At 39.8% G+C, this 10,067-nt stretch overlaps 1 non-coding gene across 1 annotated transcript; it reads left to right on the top strand.

Moving 5' to 3' along the window:
• The first annotated feature begins 9,661 nt into the window (after positions 1–9,661).
• LOC130978093 (small nucleolar RNA R71) lies at positions 9,662–9,768 on the top strand. The gene has a single exon (XR_009085756.1). It is a non-coding gene; the product is annotated as a small nucleolar RNA R71 (small nucleolar RNA).
• The last annotated feature ends 299 nt before the right edge of the window (positions 9,769–10,067 follow it).

The following is a 10,067-nucleotide window of genomic DNA, read 5'->3' as shown; positions in this document are numbered from 1 at the left end:
GTCTCCTTCTATGATAACTCCCGCTGAGTAACATAGATGGCAAATAAGGTGAGGAAAAGCTAGCCGTGCCATAGGTGAGGGCTTGTCGGCTATTTTGTAGATTTCATTGGAGATGACCTCATGAACTTCTACTTCCTCTCCAATCATGATGTCATGAATCATGATGGCCCGATCCACAGTAACTTCAGATCGGTTGCTAGTGGGAATGATGGAGCGTTGAATGAACTCCAACCATCCTCTAGCTATAGGCTTGAGATCCAGTCTTCTTAGTTGGACTGGCTTGCCTTTGGAGTCTCTCTTCCATTGAGCTCCTTCCACACAAATGTCCATAAGGACTTGGTCCAACCTTTGATCAAAGTTGACCCTTCTAGTGTAGGGGCGTTCATCTCCTTGCATCATGGGCAAGTGAAACGCCAACCTCACATTTTCCGAACTAAAATCCAAGTATTTCCCCCGAACCATTGTGAGGTAATTCTTTGGACTCGGGTTCATACCTTGATCATGGTTCCTAGTGATCCATGCATTGGCATAGAACTCTTGAACCATTAAGATTCCGACTTGTTGCATGGGGTTGGTTAGGACTTCCCAACCTCTTCTTCGGACTTCATGTCAGATCTCCGGATACTCATTTTTCTTGAGCTTGAAAGGGACCTCAGGGATCACCTTCTTCTTTGCCACAACATCATAGAAGTGGTCTTGATGGCTCTTGGAGATGAATCTTTCCATCTCCCATGACTCGGAGGTGGAAGCTTTTGTCTTCCCTTTTCCTTTTCTAGAGGATACTCCGGCCTTAGGTGCCATTGATGGTAATGGAAAAACAAAAAGCTTATGCTTTTACCACACCAAACTTAAAATATTGCTCGCCCTCGAGCAAGAGAAGAAAGAAGAGAAGAAGAAGAAGAAGAAAGTATGGTAGAGAGGGGGAGGTGATGGTTCGGCCATTTAGGGTGGGAAAGGGAGGGAAATTGGTTTTGAATTTTGAAGGTGGGTGGGGTTTATGGGGAAGAGTGGATAGAAGTGAGTGGTGAATGAAAAACAGAAGGGATGACCATGAATGGAGAGAGAGAGAGGGCGAGGTAGATGGGGATCCTGTGAGGTTCACAGATCCTGAGGTGTCAAGGAATTCCATCCCTGCACCAAATAGGCATGTAAAATGCCTTTCCACACCATTCTGGCGTTTAAACACCGTGTGGTGCACATTCTGGGCATTCAACGCCCATGTAGAGCATGTTTCTGGCGTTGAACGCCAGTTTGATGCTTGTTACTGGCGTTCAGCGCCAGCTTTTCTTCTCTGGGCACATTCCTGGCGTTCAGCGCCAGAATGTTGCTTGTTTCTGGCGTTCAGCGCCAGAATGATGCTCTGTTCTAGTGTTGAACGCCAGCCAGATGCATCTTACTGGCGTTGAACGCCAGCCTGTGCGTCCTCTAGGGTGTGAATTTTTTTCTTCTGTTTTTGACTTTGTTTTTAATTTTTTTGATTTTTTTCGTGACTCCTCATGATCATGTACCAAATAAAACACAAAATAACAATAAAATAGAATAAAATAAAATTAGATAAATAAAATTGGGTTGCCTTCCAACAAGCGCTTCTTTAATGTCAATAGCTTGACAGTGGCTCTCATGGAGCCACAAGGTGATCAGGTCAATGTTGTATAGTTGCCAACACCAAACTTAGAGTTTGGATATGGGGTTTTAACACCAAACTTAGAGTTTGGTTGTGGCCTCCCAACACCAAACTTAGAGTTTGACTGTGGGGGCTTTTCTTGACTCTGAACTGAGAGAAGCTCTTCATGCTTACTCTCTTTTGTCACAGAGGGATGGCCATGTGCCTTAAACACAAGGTATTCCCCATTCAATTGAAGGACTAATTCACCTCTGTTGACATCTATCACAGCTCCTGCTGTGGCTAAGAAAGGTCTTCCAAGGATGATGCAATCATCCTCTTCCTTCCTAATGTCTAAGATTATGAAATCAGCAGGGATGTAAAGGCCTTCAACCTTTACTAACACGTCCTCTACTATTCCATAAGCTTGTCTCAATGACTAGTCTGCCAGTTGTAATGAGAACAAGGCAGGTTGTACCTCAATGATCCCCAGCTTCTCCATTACAGAGAGTGGCATAAGATTTATCCCTGACCCCAGATCACACAGAGCTCTTTCAAAGACCATGGTGCCTATGGTACAGGGTATTAAGAATTTGCCAGGATCTTGTTTCTTTTGAGGTAGAATTTTCTGAATCCAAGTATCCAGTTCATTAATGAGCAAGGGAGGTTTACTTTCACAAGTCTCATTACCAAATAACTTGGCATTCAGCTTCATGATAGCTCCTAAATATTGAGCAACTTGCTCTCCAGTTACATCTTCATCCTCTTCTAAGGAAGAATAGTCTTCAGAGCTCATGAATGGCAGAAGGATATTTAATGGAATCTCTATGGTCTCTATATGAGCCTCAGATTCCTTTGGATCCTTAATAGGAAACTCCTTCTTGCTTGAGGGATGTCCCAGGAGGTCTTCCTCACTAGGATTTTTGTCCTCCTCCTCCCTTGTGCATTCGGCCATATTGACTATGTCAATGGCCTTGCACTCTCCTTTTGGATTTTCTTCTGTATTGCTTGGGAGAATACTGGGAGGAGTTTCAATGACTTTCTTACTCAGCTGGCCCACTTGTGCCTCCAGATTTCTAATGGAGGATCTTGTTTCACTCATGAAACTGAAAGTGGCCTTTGACAGATCAGAGACTACATTGGCTAAATTAGAGGTGTTTTGTTCAGAATTCTCTGTCTGTTGCTGAGAAGATGATGGATATGGCTTGCTATTGCTCAGCCTATTGCATCCACCATTGTTAAAGCCTTGTTGAGGCTTTTGTTGATCCTTCCATGAGAAATTTAGATGATTTCTCCATGATGAGTTATAGGTGTTTCCATAAGGTTCACCCATGTAATTAACCTCTGCCATGGCAGGGTTCTCAGGATCATAAGCTTCTTCAGAAGCCGCCTCTCTAGTACTGTTGGATGCATGTTGCCATCCATTCAGATTTTGAGAGATCATGTTGACCTGTTGAGTCAACACTTTGTTCTGAGCCAATATGGCATTCAGAGCATCAATTTCAAGAACTCCTTTCATCTGAGGTATCCCATTGTTCACAGAATTCCTCTCAGAAGTGTACATAAATTGGTTGTTTGCAACCATGTCAATGAGTTCTTGAGCCTCTTCAGGCATTTTCTTCAGGTGAATAGATCCACCTGCAGAATGGTCCAATGACATTTTCGAAAATTCAGAGAGACCATAATAGAATATATCTAATATGGTCCATTCTGAAAACATGTCAGATGGACATCTTTTGGTCAGCTGATTGTATCTTTCCCAAGCTTCATAGAGGGATTCACCATCTTTTTGTTTGAAGGTTTGGACATCCACTCTCAGCTTGCTCAGCTTTTGAGGAGGAAAGAATTTATCCAAGAAGGCAGTGACCAGCTTATCCCATGAGTCCAGGCTATCCTTGGGTTGTGAATCCAACCATATTCTAGCTCTGTCTCTTACAGCAAAAGGGAAAAGCATGAGTCTGTAGACTTCAGGATCAACTCCATTCGTCTTTACAGTCTCACAGATCTGCAAGAACTCAGTTAAAGCTGATAAGGATCTTCAGATGGAAGTCCATAAAACTTGCAGTTTTGTTGCATTAAAGCAACTAGCTGAGGTTTCAGCTCAAAGTTGTTGCCTCCAATGGCAGGAATGGAGATGCTTCTTCCATCAAACTTGGACGTTGGCTTTGTGAAGTCACCAAGCATTCTCCTTGCATTATTATTATTTTCGGCTGCCATCTCCTTCTCTTTTTTGAAAATTTCTGAAAGGTTGTTTCTGGATTGCTGTAATTTAGCTTCTCTTAATTTTTTCTTCAAAGTCCTTTCAGGTTCTGGATCAATTTCAACAAGAGTGCCTTTATCCCTGTTCCTGCTCATATGAAAGAGAAGAAAACAAGAAAAGAAAGAGGAATCCTCTATGTCATAGTATAGAGATTCCTTTATGTTAGTAGAAAAAGAAAGGGGAGAAGAGTGAAGAAGGATGGGTTCGGATTTTTAGATGAAGAGAGGTGAAGAGAAGTGTTAGTAATTAAATAATTAAATAGAAGAAGAAAAGAGAAGGGATATTTCGAAAATAATTTTCTGAAAAAGGGGTTAGTAATTTTCGAAATTTAGAGATAAGATGTAATTAAAATTAAAATGTGAAACATTTAATTAATTAAAAAGAATTTTTGAAAAGAGAGAGAGAGATATTTTCGAAAATTGAAGAGGAAAAAGTAGTTAGGTGGTTTTGAAAAAGATAAGAGACAAACAAAAAGTTAGTTAGTTGATTGAAAAAGATATTGAAATTAAATTTTAAAAAGATAAGAAGAAAAGAAGTTAGATAAGATATTTTGAAATCAAATTTTGAAAAATATAAACTTTTGAAAAGGATAAGATAAAAAGATAAGATTTTTAAGAAAAAGATATTTTGAAAAAGATTTAATTTTTTTTTTAAAATGACTTAACTAACAAGAAACTACAAGATAAGATTCTAGAATTTAAAGATTGAACCTTTCTTATAAAGAAAGTAACAAACTTCAAATTTTTGAACCAATCACATTAATTGTTAGCTAATTTTCGAAAATTAGATATAAAAGATAAGAAAAAGATTTTTGAAAAAATAATTTTTAAAAATTTCGAAAATAATAAAAAAATGAAAAAGATATGATTTTTGAAAAAGATTTTGAAAAGATAAGATTTTTAAAATTGAAATTTTGACTTGACTTGTAAGAAACAACTAATTTTTAAAAATTTTTGACCAAGTCAATCCCAAAATTTCGAAATTTTGGAGGGAAATAAGGAAAAGATATTTTTTTGATTTTTGAATTTTTAATTATGAGAGAGAAAAACAACAAGATTACTCAATGCATGAGATTTTTAGATCAAAACAATGAATGCATGCAAGAATGCTATGAATGTCAAGATGAACACCAAGAACACTTTGAAGATCATGATGAACATCAAGAACATAATTTTGAAAAATTTTTGATGCAAAGAAAACATGCAAGACACCAAACTTAGAAGTCTTTAATGCATGGACTCTAACAAACAAAAAATGCATATGAAAAACAACAAACAACACAAAACAAGAAAACATCAAGATCAAACAAGAGGACTTATCAAGAACAACTTGAAGATCATGAAGAACACTATGAATGCATGGAATTTTCGAAAAAATGCAAAAACAATTTTTAAAGTATGCAATTGACACCAAAATTAAAAATTGACTCAAGACTCAAACAAGAAACACAAAATATTTTTGATTTTTATGATTTTCTAATTTTTTTTGTATTTTTATTAATTTTTTTCGGAAATAATGTTAGGAAAAACGAAAAATAAAAGAAAAATTTTTGAAAAAGATTTTTGAAAAGAAAATTACCTAATCTGAGCAACAAGATGAACCGTCAGTTGTCCATACTCGAACAATCCCCGGCAACGGCGCCAAAAACTTGGTGGACGAAATTGTGATCACATACTCTTTGTATTTGTATGAAATTATTATTATGGCACTGGTTGAATTCACAACTCCGTTCAACTAACCAGCAAGTGTACTGGGTCGTCCAAGTAATAAACCTTACGCGAGTAAGGGTCGATCCCACAGAGATTGTTGGTATGAAGCAAGCTATGTTTACCTTGTAAATCTCAGTTAGGCAGATTAAATTTGTTTATGGTTTCGAAAATAGAAATAAGAAAATAGAGATAATAAAAGGGATAGAATACTTATGCAGATTCATTGGTGGGAATTTCAAATAAGCGAATGGAGATACTGTATGGCTCAAGAACGCCTACTTTCCTATTGCTTCAACTCAATCCTTCTTACTCCTTTCCATGGCAAGCTGTGTATAGGGGTTCACCGTTCGACGATGGCTACTTTTAATCCTCTCGGGAAAATGGTCCTCTGCGCTGTCACTCGCATGGCTAATCGTCTGGAGGCATCACACTGGCCGAAGGCTACATCCCATCCTCGCAGTGAAAACTACGCTCACGCGCTCTGTCACAGCACGGCTAATCACTGGTTGGTTCCCGCTCCTACTGGAATAGAATCCCTTGATTCTTTTGCGTCTGTCACTAACGCCCAGCACTTGCGAGTCTGAAGCACGTCATAGTCATTCATTACCGGAATCCTACTCGGAATACCACAGACAAGGTTAGACTTTCCGGATTCCCAGGATCCTACTCGGAATACCACAGACAAGGTTAGACTTTTCGGATCCTCATGAATGCCGCCATCTATCTAGCTTATACCACGAAGATTCTGTTGGGGAATCTAAGAGATACACATTCAAGCTCGGTTGCATGTAGAACGGAGGTGGTTGTCAATCACGCGCGTTCATAAGTGAGAATGATGATGAGCGTCACATAATCATCACATTCATCATGTTCTTGGGTGCGAATGAATATCTTGGAATAAGAATGAGAAAGAATTGAATGGAAGAAAATAGAATTGCATTAATACTTGAGGTACAGTAGAGCTCCACACCCTTAATCTATGGTGTGCAGAAACTCCACCGTTGAAAATACATAAGTAAAAGGTTCAGGCATGGCCGAATGGCCAGCCCCCAAAACGTGATCAATAGCCTCTTAGGATGAAGAATAAAACAAAACTGAGACCAAAGATGTCTAATACAATAGTTAAATGTTCTATTTATAATAAACTAGCTCCTAGGGTTTACATGAGTAAGTAATTGATGCATAAATCCACTTCCGGGGCCCACTTGGTGTATGCTTGGGCTGAGATTTGATCAATCCACGAGCTGAGGCTTCTCTTGGAGTTGAACTCCGAGTTATGACGTGTTTTGGGCGTTTAACTCCGGATCATGACGTTTTTCTGGCGTTTAACTCCAGACAGCAGCATGTACTTGGCGTTCAACGCCAAGTTACGTTGTCAATTTCCGAATGAAGTATGGACTATTATATATTGCTGGAAAGCTATGGATGTCTACTTTCCAACGCCGTTAAGAGCGCGCCATTTGGAGTTCTGTAGCTCCAGAAAATCAATTTTGAGTGCAGGGAGGTCAGATTCCAACAGCATCAGCAGTCCTTTTTGTCAGCCTTTTTCAGAGTTTTGCTCAAGTCCCTCAATTTCAGCCAGAATTTACCTGAAATCACAGAAAAACACACAAACTCATAGTAAAGTCCAGAAATATGAATTTAACATAAAAACTAATGAAAACATACCTAAAAGTAGCTTGAACTTACTAAAAACTACCTAAAAACAATGCCAAAAAGCGTATAAATTATCCGCTCATCATGTACCTCGAGTTTTAATGCAATTACTACTATTTTCTATTCAATTAAGCTTATTCTTGTTCTAAGATATCATTCGTACTTCAACCTGATGGATGTGATGATCCGTGACACTCATTATCATCCATCTTTATGAACGTGTGCCTGACAACCACATCCGTTCTACCTAAGATTGAATGAATATCTCTTGGATTCCTTAATCAGAATCTTCGTGGTATAAGCTAGAACCCTTTGGCGGCCATTCTTGAGAATCTGGAAAGTCTAAACCTTGTCTGTGGTATTCCGAGTAGGATTCAGGGATTGAATGACTGTGACGAGCTTCAAACTTGCGATTGTTGGGCGTAGTGACAGACGCAAAAGAATCAAAGGATTCTATTCCGACATGATCGAGAACCGACAGATGATTAGCCGAGCTGTGACAAGAGCATTTGGACCTTTTTCACTGAGAGGATGGGAAGTAGCCATTGACAACAGTGATGCCCTACATACAGCTTGCCATGGAAAGGAGTAAGAAGAATTGGATGAAAGCACCAGGAAAGCAGAGATTCAAAAGGAACGCAGCATCTCCATACACTTATCTGAAATTTCTACCAATGATTTACATAAGTATTTCTATCTTATTTTATGTTTTATTTATTATAAAATTCGAAACCTTTAGAACCATTTGAATCTACCTGACTGAGATTTGCAAGATGACCATATATTGCTTCCTATACCAACAATCTCCGTGGGATCGACCCTTACTCACGTAAGGTATTACTTAGACGACCCAGTGCACTTGCTGGTTAGTTGTGCGAAGTTGTGACAAAGTGTGATTCACATTTGAGAGCGCTACCAAGTCTTTGGCGCCATTGTTGATGATCACAATTTCGTGAACCAGACCTCTTTAGGGGAGATAAGTTCAATCTTTCATAGATGGGGAGTGGCATGATGCTTACACACGCCCCCAAATCACACATACAGTCCATGAACTTAATCCCGCCAATCAAACAAGTCACCAAACATGGGCCGGAATCATCGCATTTTTCAGGAAGTAAAGAAGAGATAGAATCATCTACCAGCTTTTTATTGAGGTTGCCAAGCTTGTCTTTGTGAGTGCAAACGTCCTTGAGAAACTTGGCATATTTCAGCACTTGTTGAATGGCTTGAAAGAGAGGGACGGTAACTTCAACTTTCTCAAAAACTTTCACCATAGTGGGGTTAAGATCTTCTTGCTTTTTTGCTTTCTTGTCTAGAGTTGGGAATGGAATGGGCAAGGGCTCTTCAAGCAAGGTCTTTCTCTTCGTCTCCTTGACCTTTGATGGTTCTTCTTTGCTTGTGTCAACATTTTCATCTTCACCCTTCATCACCTCTACTTCATCTTCTACCTCCTCATTGTTTGTCTCTTAACTCAACTTTGAAGGTATAGCCACATTCTTATCCAACTTCGTACCACTTCTAAGAGTAATAGCATTTATGCTTCCTTTAGGGTTGGGTTGAGGTTGGGAGGGAAAACTTCTTGAGGTTGAAGCTTGTTGGGTGCTTTGTATGGTTTGAGGAGGGAGAGTTAAATGGGTAAGGGCTTCGGCTATTGTAGCCATGTAAGCATCTTGTTTCTTATGGAACTCTCTTTGTTCTTGCATGAAGGTGTGAATTGTGTCATTCATGTGGGATTGATTGGAGGGAAGGACTTGGTACATTTGAGAAGGATTAGATCGACTGTTTGAATGCTGATACTTCACTTGAGATTGAGGGTGTGGGGGTTGTTGGTATGGTTGTTGGTATTGTGGTTGACGTTGGGGGTGTTGATGGAAGTAGACTTGAGCATTTTGGTTGGGTTGAGCTTGGGGAGCTTGGTTTCACCTTTGGTTTGAGTTATCTCACCACCCTTGGCTTTGATTACCTCCTTGTGGGTAGGATCCTTGGTTGTAATTGGGCCTTTGTGGATAAGGTTTAGCAACCACCAATGTAGTGCCCTCTTGGATTTGAGGACACTCATCGGTGTAATGAGTATTACAAGCACAAACACCACATATCCTTGATGGTCCTTCAATCTGTGGAGGTTGAAGTGGAGCATTTATCAAAGCTTGAGGGATTTGTTGCCCTTGGATGATTTGCCTCAACAAAATCGTCATCTCACCGAGGGTCTTAGTCAAAATTGTATCTCCGGAGGGAGAAACCTCACTCAAGGCTTTTGGTTGCAAACTTCTAGCCCTAGAGTATTGAGTTGAGTCCGCTAGATCCGATATAACTTCCCATGCTTCTGCAACGGTCTTGTTTTTGGTCAATGACGCTCCACTCGTGGCATCTAGGAGAAGCTTGTCTTGGTGGTGCATTCCTTGACAGAAATAACTTATCAGAACCAACTCATCAATCCGGTGGTGAGGGCAAGCCTCCAGCAACTTCTTGAATCTTTCCCTGTATTCATACAAAGTCTCCCCATCTCGTTGCACAATGCAAGAGATCTCTCTTCGCAGCTTGTCTGTTTTCTGGGGAGGGTAGAACTTCTCCAAAAATTCATTTCGCAACAAGTCCCAATTGGATCTAACTTCACCCGGCTGAGTATAAAACCACTCCATTGCTTTTCCCTCTAGAGAAAACGGGAAAGTGATGACCAACACCGCGGCTTCATCCACCCCATGTCTTCTCGCAATTGCACATTCAACTTGGAAATCCTTTAGGTGCTTTAGAGGATCTTTCCCATGTTGTCCATTGTACTTAGGGAGCAAGTTGATTGTGCCGAACTTAAGCTCGAAATTTGGGTCTAAGGCTAGATACA

Source organism: Arachis stenosperma, chromosome 4 (genome assembly GCF_014773155.1).
Source record: "Arachis stenosperma cultivar V10309 chromosome 4, arast.V10309.gnm1.PFL2, whole genome shotgun sequence".
Taxonomy (NCBI): Eukaryota; Viridiplantae; Streptophyta; class Magnoliopsida; order Fabales; family Fabaceae; genus Arachis; species Arachis stenosperma.
Note: the sequence above shows the minus strand (reverse complement) of the source record. Positions and strands in the feature narration are given on the sequence as shown.